The sequence below is a fragment of the Prunus mume genome, linkage group LG1 (assembly GCF_029339155.1).
Source record: "Prunus mume cultivar Tortuosa linkage group LG1, ASM2933915v1, whole genome shotgun sequence".
Classification (NCBI taxonomy): domain Eukaryota; kingdom Viridiplantae; phylum Streptophyta; class Magnoliopsida; order Rosales; family Rosaceae; genus Prunus; species Prunus mume.
This window is the reverse complement of record NC_142698.1, coordinates 1304027-1319555: the sequence shown is the minus strand read 5'-3', so window position 1 is coordinate 1319555 and position 15529 is coordinate 1304027. Positions and strand designations below refer to the sequence as shown.

At 40.9% G+C, this 15529-nt stretch overlaps 1 pseudogene; it reads right to left on the bottom strand.

Moving 5' to 3' along the window:
• Positions 1 to 9712: 9712 nt before the first annotated feature.
• Positions 9713 to 13595, bottom strand: LOC148920648 (uncharacterized; annotated as a pseudogene).
• Positions 13596 to 15529: the final 1934 nt, after the last annotated feature.

The window sequence follows — 15529 nt, the reverse complement described above, 5'->3', positions numbered from 1 at the left end:
GGTGAGGAGAGACATAGGCTGGGACATGAATAAAATGCAATGGAATTGAAGTGGGGTTCATATTTCCTTCGCATGAGTGAAATATATGGAATTAGTGTTATTTTCCTTAGTTGATAAGTTTTAGAATTTCTGATCTCAAGTTATGTTAAACTTTCATAAAAGGGACCAAGAAGCTTAAGGGACCATGTAATTAACTCTAGTCCATTAGGACTTGGGATTAAGTCGTAGTTAGAAAATAGGAGGGAAAGGAATTTCCAATTTACATTATATAGAAACAATTGCTGCTTCCACAATGTTGGTATGATTGAAGCTTGTATGGCTTCAATCTTTTCTTTTCTTTGGTCCTTTTCCGTATACTATTTTATCATTATTTCATTAGTTTGGCATGAGTTTGGCCAGAGTCAATGACCTTCAGTGATAAAGGATTAGGGCATGTGCCAAAGAAATTCAAAGGAGAGTGTGTTACTGCTACTAGTGAGAATTTTTATTTTTATTCTTTATTTAACATATAATATCATTAGTCATTTGGCTTCGTGTGGGGTACATACATTTTAAAGAGAGAGGTATTTTACCTGCGCGTTCTCAAGAAGACCTGAAAGCAGCATTCGAACTCCTCAACTTTTGGTTGGAAGTGAACTTTGAGGACTACCGTTAGAGCATCTATAATGGGCTCTCTAAACCACTTTCTTAGACAAATTTTAGGGAGGAAATGTAAAAATGCAACTCCAACCATGCTCCCTATCCACCTCCTAAAATAGGGAGTCTTCTAGGAGCTCCTAAATCTGAGAAGAGAGAAAAAACTCATAGTGGTTCCCTATAATTTAATGTTGCTTTATTTAATGAGTATTTCAAACCTTTATTTAATGCTAATAATTTTTTTATTTTATTTTATTTTTTAAATAAAGATGGACCAATCAAAAAAGAGTTATAGCATTTATAACTTTCCAAATTAGGAAGTATGGTTGGAGTTGAATTTTTTTTGAGAGGTCCTAAAATAGCTTTCTTGTATTTGTAGCTAAATTTTAATTGAAAAATAGAGAGTATCATTGTGGATGCTCATATGAGATACACATTAGAAATTAGAATTGTAATAAATATTTTGAATTTATTACATTCGTTTTTTCTGCTTATGTGACTTTATTAATGATGATAATAAGAGTTTTTGAATAATAATTGACCATCAAAGTTATTATTATTATTATTATTATTATTTTGACAAAATATTTATGTTTTCTGACAACATATTTATGTCTGAACTGCATAATTTGGACAAAATAATGTACTTGAAAATAGTGTAAATACATCCTCGGAAATACAAAGTTTGTTGTTTGTGTAATATTTGCAATAACGAATTATCTTTTCCAACGACTCTCTTAGGTCACAAATACAAAGTCATCCTTGTTTTAAAAAGGTGTTTCCGACAACTATTTCATCAATTCCGAGGGCATAATGTTGTTGGAAATGGTATCTTTTTCGACAAAATTACTTGTATCGTTTTTAATTCTAGTCATTGTGACTCTCTCTCTTTTTGCTTGTGTTTAAGGCTGGGCTCATGGAGAAAAGACAGAGGTTGTCTTAGGTTGTGTTGCTAATATGATCTTCAAAGTGCTAGATAGCTTGGTTTAGTTTGAGTGTTTTTACTTTTAAATCTATTTTTATTGTGATTTAAATATCATTTTACAATGGATAGATTGACAAGTTGTAATTTTGTATTTTCAATCATTGTATCTAGTTATATTTGGTGGATGTACAATTTGTTTTGTTTTTGTAAACACAAATTTCCTGCGACAAATGAGACAAGAACACGTGTAAAAAATAATATTTGTATTTATGAAATTTAGGGTTACAATCTCTGTATTAAATTCTCTGATTCGATCTCCAAAATGTATAAAGAAAATTTGTGTTTGATGCAAGGGTCGTAGAGACTTGATCTTGATCAAACGGGTAGCACAAGGTTTGTTTGGTATTTGGGATTTTCTAAGGTGGAGGAATCGGCACGTATTTGTTGTGCTTGGTAGCTCTTCCAAAGTGTAGGTGAAGAATGCAGGGAGTTTTCTGCTTCTTCTCAATGCTAGGTTTTTTTCTAGACCTTCTTTCGTCTTAAGGCCTCCTATTTATAGGCCCTTGTAGGATGCTTAACCTAGATAACTTTCCCCATTTAAAACCTTGTTTTGTGGGATTTTGATTTGATTTAAATCAATTCCCATAATCTGGCAATTTAACCAGATTATCTTTAATTGATTGACCTAATTAATATTTGATTTAAATCAAAGTCAATCACAGAAGATTCTTTCCCTTAATTTTGTCTTCATCTTGAACCGTTTGATGCACTCCGTCGGATGTCGCCACGTACGTGTCACTTTTTGACAACTAATCCAATTTTGATGAGTCACACGCCACATGGGCGAATTATGGGGCCCACAATTTAATCCACCAAATCCTAATTATTTTCTCGTCCAATGGGATTTATTGCACCAAAATTTCATTGTCTATAAATTACCCCCGCTTCATGATGCATTGTAGACATGTGCTTTGTCACATGTAGGAGGTGCAGCTTGAAGTGTTACTTTCCTCTTCTCTTTTTTTTTTTTGGGTGATATTATTAAACTTAATAATACCCAATGAACCCTATTTCCAACGTTGGCTTTTTATTTCCCACGTTGGTTTCCCTTTTTTTTTTTTTTTTTTTTGGGGATTGATACTATTACGCTTAATAATATCCAATATTGGTAAGATCTTGTGAATCAAGATACAAAATCCAATATTTTCCTAAACTAGGAACAAGAAACCCTAGCACCACTAGGAGCTTTGATGGTCTTTGGCTTCTTTAAATTGCACTACGTTCATGAATATTGAGATCAACCAAATAAAACAGCAGAAAAACTCCTCTTGTCGGCAAGAAGGTCTACAACTTTGAAGTTTGCATCCTTGAATTTTTAGCCGTCAAAGTGGTGAGAATGGGCCCTTTTTTTTTTTTTTTCGTGTTTGATTCTCATATATGTATATGCCTACAGCCGCCAGTTTGAAAAAGAAAACTGACGTTGATATTTTTCTATAGCCGCAAGAACTCATCTGTTGGTCTATCAAGCAACTTGTTGGTAAGCTTGAACCCATTCTTTGTTTCATCATGTTCTTGCGCCAGCCTTTCTTTTTGGTTGCTGTTGGTTGCGCTGTGGAAGCAAAATTTTGAAGGTGGAAGGGTAGGCGTGCTCAAGCCTGCGTGTGTTGAGCTTGAAGTTGAGGTAAGAAGGTGCCGGGCTCTGGCGGAAGCAAGGAGGCGTCGGGCTTGGTGCGTGAGGTGGGCTGCACAGAGGAGAAGTCGGGCTGCGAGACCGAGACGTGAGCCGGGCCTAGCGCAATATGGGCCGTGGCGCTGGAGCATGGGCCTTGGTGGTCGACGTGGCTACGCAGAGAATCGATGGACCTTCATGCTAGCTGGCTGGAGAAGTGGGCAAACTGGCTGCCCTAATCAAGATGGGGGTCCAAACACAAATAACCCCTTTTTTTTCCTTCTTCTTCTTATTTTTTTCTTTTTTTCACTGCTGCACATCTATTACTCTTTCAATCATTTTTATTTTATTTTATATGATGATATTTATACATATATTTTTTTTTACAATAGGTACTTTGAAAGAAAGTGAAAAACGTAGACGTCCTATACCGCTTGGGTTTGATCCATCTCTCCGACTTGGTGATAACCCGCTCAAGCGCTTAGGCTTTACGTAAGTGGAGGACGAGTGAAGAACGTAGACGTCCTATACCGCTTGGGTTTGAACCATCTCTCGACTTGGTGATAACCCGCTCAAGCGCTTAGGCTTTACGTAAATGGAGGACAAGTGAAGAACGTAGACGTCCTATACCGCTTGGGTTTGAACCATCTCTCCGACTTGGTGATAACCCACTCAAGCGCTTAGGCTTTACGTAAGTGGAGGATAAGTGAAGAACGTAGACGTCCTATACCGCTTGGGTTTGATCCATCTCTCCGACTTGGTGATAACTCGCTCAAGCGCTTAGGCTTTACGTAGGGGAAGACAAGTGACAATTGTTTCTCCAGACATTCCACCTTTATCCGGCTTTTCAAACCTGTACAAGTAAGCTCCTTTTTTTTTCTTTTTTATTTATTATTATTATTTTTTAATTTTTTAAAGTATGAAATCACCAGCCTGATACTGAATATTGTTTCATGTCGCTCATCTTATATAGATGACCTTCTTCAAGTGTTTCAAGAAAGGCACCGCTACTATTTTTGAGGATGAAAGTGATAACCAGAACGAAGGTACCACATTACTTGTAGGTGCGCCTCTCCTAGCTTCGGAAGTATCTGAGGTGGACAATTCTCTTCATATTCCGTCTTGGTCTCAAGAGGTGTTTTGTCAACTCAGCAGCTTCAAAAAATCCAAGTCTATAGATATGGACCTTCACTCCACTGTTTTACAGTTAAAGCCTTCCCATCATACTGATACGGTTCATCGAAGGCGTTCGAGCTTCTTAGCGATCGAATCCATAATGGAGCAGTGAATTGGAGTTCTACTCTCCCGACAGCTGGTGAATCTACATTTACTGAGTATTACCTGGAAGTGGCTTGAAGATGTGGTAAGTAGAAGTACTCAGGTTCTTAAGAGCACCGGTCTATATAATGCAGTATTTGCCTTATTATTTAGCTATGATAGTCATGCTCTAATCATTCGAGCCTTTTGCGAGTACTGATGTTCTGCAACAAATACTCTTCATACGTTGCAAGGAGAGATGTCTATTTCCCTTTGGGATCTTCATGAAATTGGTGGTCTCCCTATTACAGGTCGATTTTATGATGAAGTTATTCTAACCACTGAGAGTCTCAACATGAAGGATCATAAAGGCGTGTCTTATATCCCACACATTTTTCGCTACTTATTCTTAGTGTATCACAAGATTTTACAGGATTCTAAAGGAAAATCGGGAGTGAGAATGACTGCTTGGATAAAGTACTGGTATCGAGGGCCATTCAAGTATAAAAAGCCTTTAAGGAAAACCATACTGGAACAATGTCACAAAAGCCAAAGGAGGACTCGATCCATCTGTATCATTCGACAAGATCAAACGCCCTGAGGAAGAGGAAAGAGTTTTTGAAGATTTGGGTATAGCTTATGAAGACATGGAAAAATCCTACTTGGCTGCATTCCTTGCTTGCTAAGTGTGCAAATTTGTATTTCCCAATGATGACGTAACTTTGATCGCACTGGGTTCTCAAAGTTGCTACCAAATGGCGACTGTATCATTTGGCCTAGCAGCCCAGATGGCCAGCATTTACAAGGGGTTGAATGATATTTCTAGTGCAGATGATCCAGGAATTTGCACAACTGTTCTACCATTCCATTATGTGTATGGATGGTTGGGTGAATACTTCGACACACATTTTACATCATCTTCCGAGAAGTCCATTCCTATCATGGCAAGGTTCTCAGGAAGACTTTCGTCGCGAAATTTTTTGAAGATTCAACAGCTCGAGCTTTGTTCCGGACTTGTGGTAAAGTGAAAATGAGTCGTCTGGCAAGAGTATTTTCGGAATGCACACAACTGACTGATGAAGATCATATCTCTAAAGAAGACTTTGAGTATTTGATATGCCTTCGTTCGGGATTCGTTTCTCTATGACAGGAAATCTACTGGGTCATCCAACCTTATAGCCCGCACCGGTTTAGTAGACAATTTTGTTATGTACAACATGTGCCAGGAGAACTTAAAGATGATGTTCGGAATGGTACTGTGCTATCAGTGTACTCACATTGGAAATCATGCTTGAAGAGTAGCAGTGCATCTACAATAACCCTACCTATTAAGGACAATATCCGAGAGTTTGAGGTCACATCCGACTATGTTATTTGGTGGTCGAAGGTGCATCGCTTTGAATCTACGAAATCGAAGACAATCTCAACTGTAGGTAAGTCGTCGCCGCTTTCTCACCAAAATCTCTTAAGTCTCAAGGCCACGAAGTTTCAGTTCATGATAAACTCACCCGTGGTAGAGCGCCCAAGTTCATCCAGAAGTTGAAGGTAGTTCTACTACTCCTGTGCCTCGAGTTCAACACCCATCTCTGGTGGATGTTCCTTCAACTCGAGTCCCTAATGATAAAGGAGAAACAGAAAGTGTGGTAGATTCCCAGGAAGATTTCATTCCCCTTGGTCAACGAATTCGCAATTTGAAGCGAGGGCATATAAGCAATAATGAAGATAGTGAAGTCAACTTTAGGCATAAGAAGACAAGCGTCGGACCTCTTTATTGTGATTTGGACACGACATACCCACTTGATGACACATTCTTTTGTGATGTGCCCGCTGTTTCACAACTGTTCTAATGAACGAGGTATGTATTTTATTTCACCTTGAGCCTCCCTTTTTTATACATATATATATTAATTAATTAATTAATTATATATATATTTTAGGGAGAAGTAGTGCATCATGTCCCTACTGTGTCCGAGCTTGTACCATTTACTCATTTTCCTATCGAAGAGGAAAATGATGCTTTGCGCCCGATAAGTGGTTCAGGTGTTAGCCTAAGAGGTATGATTCCAATCTTTATCACGCTCCATATTTAGAAATCTTTGATTCTACTTGCTTAACCATTACTCGTCAATGTAGGTTTGCTTGTGCATCAACATTTGTTAAAGCTGGCTACTCATGCATCAACCTCTGAAATGTCATGTGGGGAATCGAAATTAGGTGTTGCAGACAAAACCCTTCGCAAAGTAGTTTCCGTTCTGGGCAACCGAAGAAAAAGCATAATATTGAAGGCTTCATTAGAAAGGCTTCCTTCATTCAAAGATGAGATTGGCAAGTTGTTGACCACCCTTGACAATGTAGGGGCGGACATCTCATCCCTACGAGCTATGATTGATGCAGTTATGGTGACCGCAGTTGACTATTGTTCTGCACACTCTACTTACTCCCAAAAGCTGTCTCCCGAGGTCCAAAGTGATCGTTTAGCTGCTGTTGACTCTTCACTTTCTGTTGCCTTGGCTCTGCAACAAGCTAAAGAGGTTCATCAATTTTCGATACTTGAGTCTATTAAATCTGCCAACACGCGTATGGAGGAGTTTAAGAGAGAACAAGAGCAATTGGAGTCAAGACTGCGTCAATTAAACGAATCACTTTCAAAGAGTGATGCACAACTTTCTTATCATCATGGTGAGGTTGCCCGTTTGAGAGAGAATGGGATTGCAGTTGAAGAAGCTCCTGTATTATCCACTGCCGATGCTGAGACTTTCTTTGCTTTATTTATACTTCTCTTTGAACTTGTCAAAGTGTTGATGTTTACTAGTTAACTTTCATAATGAAATAAAAGCACTTTCTTATTTCATTATTTTTTTTTTGAATGGTTCGGATTGATGAGGAAATCCTTTGTTTTTATTTTGATGTGACTGAACTTGGAATTATTTATCCAAGCTGCCAATGTACCCTCGGTGAAAAGGGATCAAGTCATCACGTAGTTCAAGGGACTTTTTTTTTTTGGTGTCCTAACTTTTGCTTGAACCGCTCTTCGGGTTTTCAGCTCAATGTACTTTCTTATGCTCTAACTTTTGCTTGGACAGCCCTTTCTTGTTTTCAATCTAACGAGCCTTTTTTATGTGCTTTAACTTTTGCTTGGACCGCCCTTTTGGGTTTTCAATCCAACGAGCCTTTTTTTTTTTTGATGTCATACGCAGTTTAGGCTCATGCGAGCCAGGAGCTTGGTATCATTTCATGCGTAGTATCGTTTCAAGAACTTTCCGTTGATAGGACCAACTCTTAAACCGTCCTCGGCTACGATCTTGTAGGCTCCACTTGTGTACTCTTAAACCGTTGATAGGACCGACTATTTTCGTCTAGTACTTCTAACTCTTGACTGCTTCCACGCCATACACGAGTGAGTATGGTGTAGCCTGAGTAGGCGTTCGGTATGTCGACCGATAAGCCCACAATGCTTCATTTATCCTTTCATGCCAATCTTTCTTGGTTCTTCCAACAACTTTCTTCAACAAGTTGCAAAGAGTTTTGTTGAACACCTCCGCAAGATCGTTGGCTGGGGCATTGTACATTGAAGAGTTGCGTTGTTTGAAACCAAAGTCTTCACACAATTTATCCATCAACCGGTTCGAGAATGGCTTTCCATTATCTGTGATGATGTAGCGCGGCACACCATACCGATGAATGATATTCACTTTGATAAAGTTCACTATGTTTTCTTTCTTCACTTCCTTTAAAGGTATAGCTTCTGCCCATTTTGAAAAGTAGTCTGTGGCTACAAGGATGTAAGAATGAACATCAGAAGATTTGAGTGCTATTGGTCCCACCACATCAAGGCCCCACGCATCAAATGGCCATGAAGCAATTGTAGGATGTAGCTGCTCCAGCGGATGATGTATAAAGTTGGCATGGAATTGACATGCTTGGCATTTCTTCACATAATCCATGCAATCCTTGACCATAGTCGCCCAATAGTAGCCCATCCTCTTTATTTGGAAATGTAGCTTTGGCCCTGATTGATGAGCTCTGCAAATACATGAGTGAGCCTCCTCCATTGCTTTGGATGCATCTTCTTCCCCCAAGTATCTTAGAAACAGGCCTTCGAATGAACGACGATATAGAATCTCTTTATAATAAATGAGTCAAGGTGCCCAACGCCGTACCTATGATCGATGTCTCGAATCATCTGGCAGTTTCCCATGCTCAAGATAATCAATTAAAGGTTGCCTTCAATCGTCAATGTCAATGGACAATACCGAGATAACGTTGGCTCCTTCTTGCCATGCCCCAAGTGTTAATGGAACGACCCAACGTTGGCAAACTGGAAGATTCACCGCTTTATCTTTTGTCAACGCCAAAGTAACGGCAAGATTAGCTAAAGCATCTGCTATTTGGTTGTCCTTTCTTGGCACATGCTCCAGCATCACGAAGTCAAACGTTTCCAGTAATTGCGTGGGCATTTGGTGATATAGAATTAGATCATCCTTCCTAATTTCGTAGTGGGTCAACAATTGGTTGATCACTAACATGGAGTCACTATATACTTATAAGCTCGATATCTTCATCTCTATGGCTATTTGTAAGCCCATGATCAAAGCCTGGTATTCTGCAACGTTATTCGAGCAAAGTTCACTTAAAGAGAATGAGTAGGGCAATACGTGTCTCTTGGGTGACAGGAAGACTACGCCAGCCCCCGCCCTATCTTTACGAGCCGATCCACAAAAAACATCATCCAAGTAGGAGAAATGTCAGCGAAGAAGACTTGTTCGTCAGGTAAGTCATTTGAAATTTCCCAGTCTGTTGGAATTGGATGATCGGCTAGGAAATCTGCAACAACTTGCCCCTTTACCGCCTTTGCTGGAGAGTAGATGATTTCATATTGATTAATAAGTAATGCCTACTTGGCCAAACGCCCCGTCAAGATTGGTTTTGACATAACGTACCTTACCGGGTCAGCTCATGCAATTAGATGAACCGTGAACGCTTGCATGTAGTGCCTTAACCTTTGAATAGCAAAGACAAGTGCAAGACACGTCTTTTCTATAGGCGTGTAGTCTAATTCGGGACCAGTAAGAGTTCGGCTTAGATAATAGAGTGCTTGCTCCTTATGTGACTCATTCCCTTGCTCCAACAGGGCTCCAATTAACCTCTCTTGAGCCGCAATGTACAATATGAGTGGTTTGCTTGGAATAGGAGCTCTAAAAGTGGTGAACTCGATAGGTACTTCTTTATGCTTTCAAATGCATTGTGACAAGCTTCATCCCAAACAAATGGAACATTTTTTTCATAAGGCGACTGAACGGTTGACACCTTCCTGCTAAGTTTGAGATGAATCGCTGAATGAACACGAGACGCCCTTGTAAACTTTTCAACTCACGTAAATTTCTTGGCTCGGGCATACCTCGGATGGCTTTAATCTTAGTCTGATCTACTTCGATGCCTCGATGTTTAACGATGAAACCAAGAAATTTACCTGACGTGACGCCGAAAGCACACTTCAATCATCTTGAGTTGGTACTTCCGCAAACTGTTAAATACCATTCTCAAGTCTTTCAAGTGATCCTTTTGACTTGATCACCAGGTCATCAACGTAGCACTCGACATTCTTGTGAAGCATGTCACCAAAGATCTTTTGCATTGCACGTTGATAGGTCGCACCTGCATTCTTAAGGCTAAATGGCATCACCTTGTAACAATAAATTCCTTTTGGAGTGCGGAAGGTTGTGAGTTCTTCGTCCTCTGGCGACATTCTTATTTGATTGTATCCAAATGAACCATCCATTAAAGATAAGGCTTCATGACCTGTGGTTGCATCAACCATGAGCTCAATTATGGGCAATGGAAAGTCATCCTTCGGGCAGGCCTCGTTTAAGTCTCGGAAGTCAACATAAATACGAATTTGTCCAGTGATTTTCTTCTTCACCGGAACGGTATTCGCTATCCACGTCGGGTATTTCACCTCCCTAATAAATCCGGCGGCGATCAACTTGTCAACTTCCGCTTCGATTTGACTTAGGAGCTCCGGACGGAAGCGACTTTGAGTTTGTTTGATTGGGCGTGTTCCAGGTTTGACTGCAAGGTGATGGACATCAACTTTCGGATCAAGGCCTGACATCTCCTTGTATGTCCAAGCAAAGACATCTTTATACTCAAGTAGCAATTGAGGATATGACTCCTCTTCACTAGGATTCAAAAGTGCACTAACGAAGATAGGTCTTGGGTCTTCATTTGTGCCAAGATTGAGTTCTTTTAGTTCATCAACAATCGCTTGGCCTCCATCTTCTAATGCCACAGGAGCATCATGAACCTTCTCCTCGAAAGGTTTCTCTTCGTCGAGCTCTTTGATCGTAACGTGATGAACAGCTAGAACCTCCGCTTCTTCATTGTCACTTTTGTTTTGCTGACTCAAAGTTTCTTGAGTTTGTATGATTATTCGTCGTTTCACTTTGAGTTGGTCACCTGAAGTTATGTCTAATGTAGAATGACGTTTCATACGTGACGGGATTAAGCTCCGAAATTCATTGTCTTCCGTTGAATCGACATGAACTCTAGTTTTCAATTCTTGCTAATTTTTCTCTTCAGACGACTTGCTTGGAACTTCAAGTCTTTCTAGTGCCAATCTGCGTGGGGCTGATTGAATTCCCATTTGGCTATCATGCCCAGTTATCCTTTTGAACACAAAAGGTCGTGATGTTGATTCTTTGATGCGGCGAAAACTGAGGTCTGCTGGGTAGGCTTAGCTAAACGGTCGAACACTGAGGCTCTCTTAACAGCCTTTGGTTCTTCTTCTTCCTCAACCGCTTCGACACTAATATGTTGAGCTTCTACTTTCTTTTCTTTTCTTCTAGCAGAGATTTTGACAAAGTACGGCAGAGTAAAACTTAGGCCTGCTCTAGCTGAGTCAATTGTGTAACCTTGCTCCTTCAACTTCTTTTGGGTTTCGCTAAGGCCATGCTTCCTTTCTCCTGTGACATCTGGATTAACTTCTCCCATCGAAGAAGATAAGTCGAAGTCATAACTTGCCTTTGACATGAGCTTATAAGCATTAGGGTCAAAACCTTCTTTTGTTCTTGTGACCGGAAGAGATTCGTGTCTTGTTGCCTCTTGTGATGGTCTGACGAACCCTGGTACCAAAGATTTCGAAACATCCAATTATTCAACTTGGGTAAAGGTATGGTTGTCGACTTCTGCAAGAACTTCATGTCACTTTCTCCCCATTTCCTTGGCTTTACTTCTTCTCCAAATGGGGATTGTCCTTCCTTCTGTCGGGATGATGAGACATAGCGGAGGACGAGTAGACACCTTCCGTGAATCGCTTGATGATCCCATTTGTCCGGACAAGGTGCTTTTGACTTCTTCGAAACATTCTCTCAGAGCGGAGGGCACTTTGAATGCCCTTCTCTTCTTGGCATGGCTTTTCCTGTCGAGTGAACCTCCACGAGAATAACTTCATATACCATGTCTTCATCCATGTAAAATTTGGCGTCCGCGAAGTAAGACTCGGCTTCAGTAAATGGTTTGACGTCACCTAAGATTTTCTTTACTCCTCCTCTGTAAAATTTGAAACATTGATGTAAGGTTGAAGGCACTATCCGATTTTCATGCACCCATGGCCTTCCTAATAGGAGATTATAGGAGGTCTTAGCATCAATCACGTGAAATAGGGTGTTTGACTTTAAATCGCCTATCACGAGCTCAATTCTGATCATGCCCATAGCTCTTTGTCCTCCTTGATTGAAGCCTTGAATCATGAGACGACTGCGAGACAATTTGTCCATAGTGATGCCTAACTTCATCATCGTGGATTTAGGCATGATGTTCACTGCTGAACCTCCGTCCACACGCATGCGACTAAGTTTTTGTTCTCGCACATACCCTGACACGAAAGCGGACGATTATGTGGTTTAGATCCTAACAAGAGGTCTTCATCGGTGAATGTGATGGAAGCTCACGTTGAGCAGCAAATAGCATGGTCTTGAGACTCAGGCTCTAATTCTCCGGTCTTCCTTATCTTATTTGGTTGGATATCGAGATCCATTAATGCCTTTACCAATGCTACACTTATGGCTTCAGGAAGTTCCACCGCTTCTTCAATATTTGAATGCGCTGGTGGATTTTCTGCCTGTGTTGAGACCTTTCGCTCTTCATGAGTTTCATATCTTCCTTCCGATGCATCTTCGTCATCTACTTGATAGCAAGTTGTCATATGGACTGTCTCTGTTGGCCCTCTTACGAAGAACACTTTGGGAAAGTATTCTCCTAGCATAACTGGAGTTTGTGGCCCTTTCCATCAAATTGTTGCCATCTTCTTGTTCGGAGTCTCTCCTCACCATCTGTCTGGTTTTGTTTTTAGAATGTTGGTGCGAGCCTCTCTTTCGCCGCTCCTTCTTTGATTGAGCATTTTGTCGTTGAGAAATGCGCTTTGTACGAGACTTCCGCCGAGTAACGAGCGTCCTTCCTTCATTGTCATCAAAAGACGAGTTACCAACAAAGCCATCACCATATTGATTGTTTGGTTCGCCCACCACTTCTTTTGTACATAGACCACCATCGTGTATGCCCTTTAGATTGAAGTCTGATTTTTTGACAATACAGTCAACGGCACCGGATCAAAGGATCCGAACACAATTGTGGCAACGTTCACCTCTGCAATTTTATCAACATCCAACTCGATCCTTCCTTGCCTAGCTAAGTTCATAATTAGCTCCTTCAACACGGCACTTTTCTACTGGATGGTCGACAATTCTGCGTGGTATTTACAAAATTTAGGTCGCTGACCTAGTTCATCTCCTCAGCTTACATTCCACAATTCGATCACCTTCTTTCCAAAGAAATCCTCAAGCATACCGCTGACATCGGAGTCAGAAAATGGTACGCTTTCTCCTCCACCTTCAAGGTGCGCCGACGTCTATCTACCTCTCGGGATGACTCCATCCTTTTGACTTCCCTCTTCTTATCTCGTGGAGATTTTGACCGGGACAAAGGTTGATTGTCATTGCTTCCTTGGTAGGCTTCTTGATCGGCTTATTTGTCTTTTGTCCAAAGACTTTTCCTTTTATGCTCGATGACGGGCTCATGCTTTCCTCCGTGGCTGGCGATGCTTAACTCCATATCATGGGCACGAGTGGCTAGCTCCTCAAACATGCGGGGTTTAATCCCTTGTAGAATGTAGAGTAACCCCCAATGCATCCCTTGAATGCACATCTCGATTGCTGATATCTCCAAAAGCCTATCTGTGTAATCCAAGCTTAATGAACGCCATCGATTGATGTAATCAACGACAGGTTCATCTTTCCATTACTTGGTATTCGTGAGTTCCATCATACTCACGGTGCAACGAGTGTTATAGAATCTGTTCAAGAATTCTCGCTACATTTGGTCCCAAGTGTCAAGGGACTCGGACTCTAAGTCTACATACCAATCAAATGCATTTCCCTTCGTGGACTGAACAAATTGTTTCACCAGGTGGTCGCCCTCCGTTCCAGCATTGTTGCATGTTTCGATTGCCCTTTCCATCAAATTGTTGGAACTTGGGAGGTTGATATCCCGTCGGCATCCGCAAGTTGTCTATCCTCCTGGTGTATGGCTTAGAATACATGAGCGTGTCTCGAGAAGGTGCTCCATATTGAACTCTGATGGTTTTCGCGATCATGTCCTAAAGTTGTTGGACCGACAAAGAACCCACCGAGGCGGCGTCAATTTTTTCATGCAACTTCTCACCCGACTCTGTTTCATGACCCAATCTTTTCTCGCTGGATTCAGCCTCATGATGTGGTCCTTTCTTGTTTACGTCTTGACCAGGCTCCTTATCCTGATGTGCTTCCCACTTGTTGATGATAGAAGCAATCATGCGATCCTTCTTTTCAACCATCTTCGCTGGCTTTGATCGCTTCGCCATATGGGCCAAATGTTCTTCAATAGACATTACTCCCGTCACCATAACCTGCATGGCCATAGAATAAGACTCACCTATGGACGCCGAGGCAATCTTCTTCTATTGGTCGTCAGCGGGGATCCATGGTATGAGCCGTGCTCGAAAGAAGCGCCTAAAACAAAGTAGAAGGAACGCTCTTCTTGAATTCTTCAAGCCCAAAACTCCTTTATTAATTCGAGAATTTCTCTCATCCGCCCGAGGTATTCTTCTTTGCCCCCAAGGAGGCCAGATTGATAACCGGGCCATGCCTTCGTTCACGCCTTCGCCTTGGCTTGAGTCGGTATGGAAGTGACCTGTGGAGTTGCGGATATCGCCTTGGCCTTGCTCCGAGTGATGACCCCAGCAGAATCTCCGCTTGAGAAGGAGGCGCTCACGCTTTTCCCTTTCGCCACAGGAACAGTTTGAATCTTCTTAAAGGCCATCGTGTTTGGCGTGTTGGTTGATTTTGGAACTGGAAAAAGATATGAGAGGTAGAGATGGTCCCACTGGGCATGCCAAATTTGTAAACACGAATTTCATGCGACAAATGAGACAAGAACACGTGTAAAAAATAATATTTGTATTTATGAAATTTAGGGTTACAATCTCTGTATTGAATCCTCTAATTCGATCTCCAAAATTTATAAAGAAAATTTGTGTTTGATGCAAGGGTCGTAGAGACTTGATCTTGATCAAACGGGTAGCACAAGGCTTGTTTGGTGTTTGGGATTTTCTAGAGTAGAGGAACTGGCACGTATTTGTTGTGCTTGGTGGCTCTTCCAAAGTGTAGGTGAAGAATGTAGGGAGTTTTCTGCTTCTTCTCAATGCTAGGTTTTTTTCTGGACCTTCTTTCATCTTGAGGCCTCCTATATATAGGCCCTTGTAGGATGCTTAATCTAGATAACTTTCCCCATTTAAAACCTTGTTTTGTGGGATTTTGATTTGATTTAAATCAATCCCATAATCTGGCAATTTAACCAGATTATCTTCAATTGATTGACCTAATTAATATTTGATTTAAATCAAAGTCAATTACAGAAGATTCTTTCCCATAATTTTTTCTTCATCTTGAACTGTTTGATGCACTCCGTCGAATGTCGCCACGTGTCACTTTTTGACAACTAATCCAATT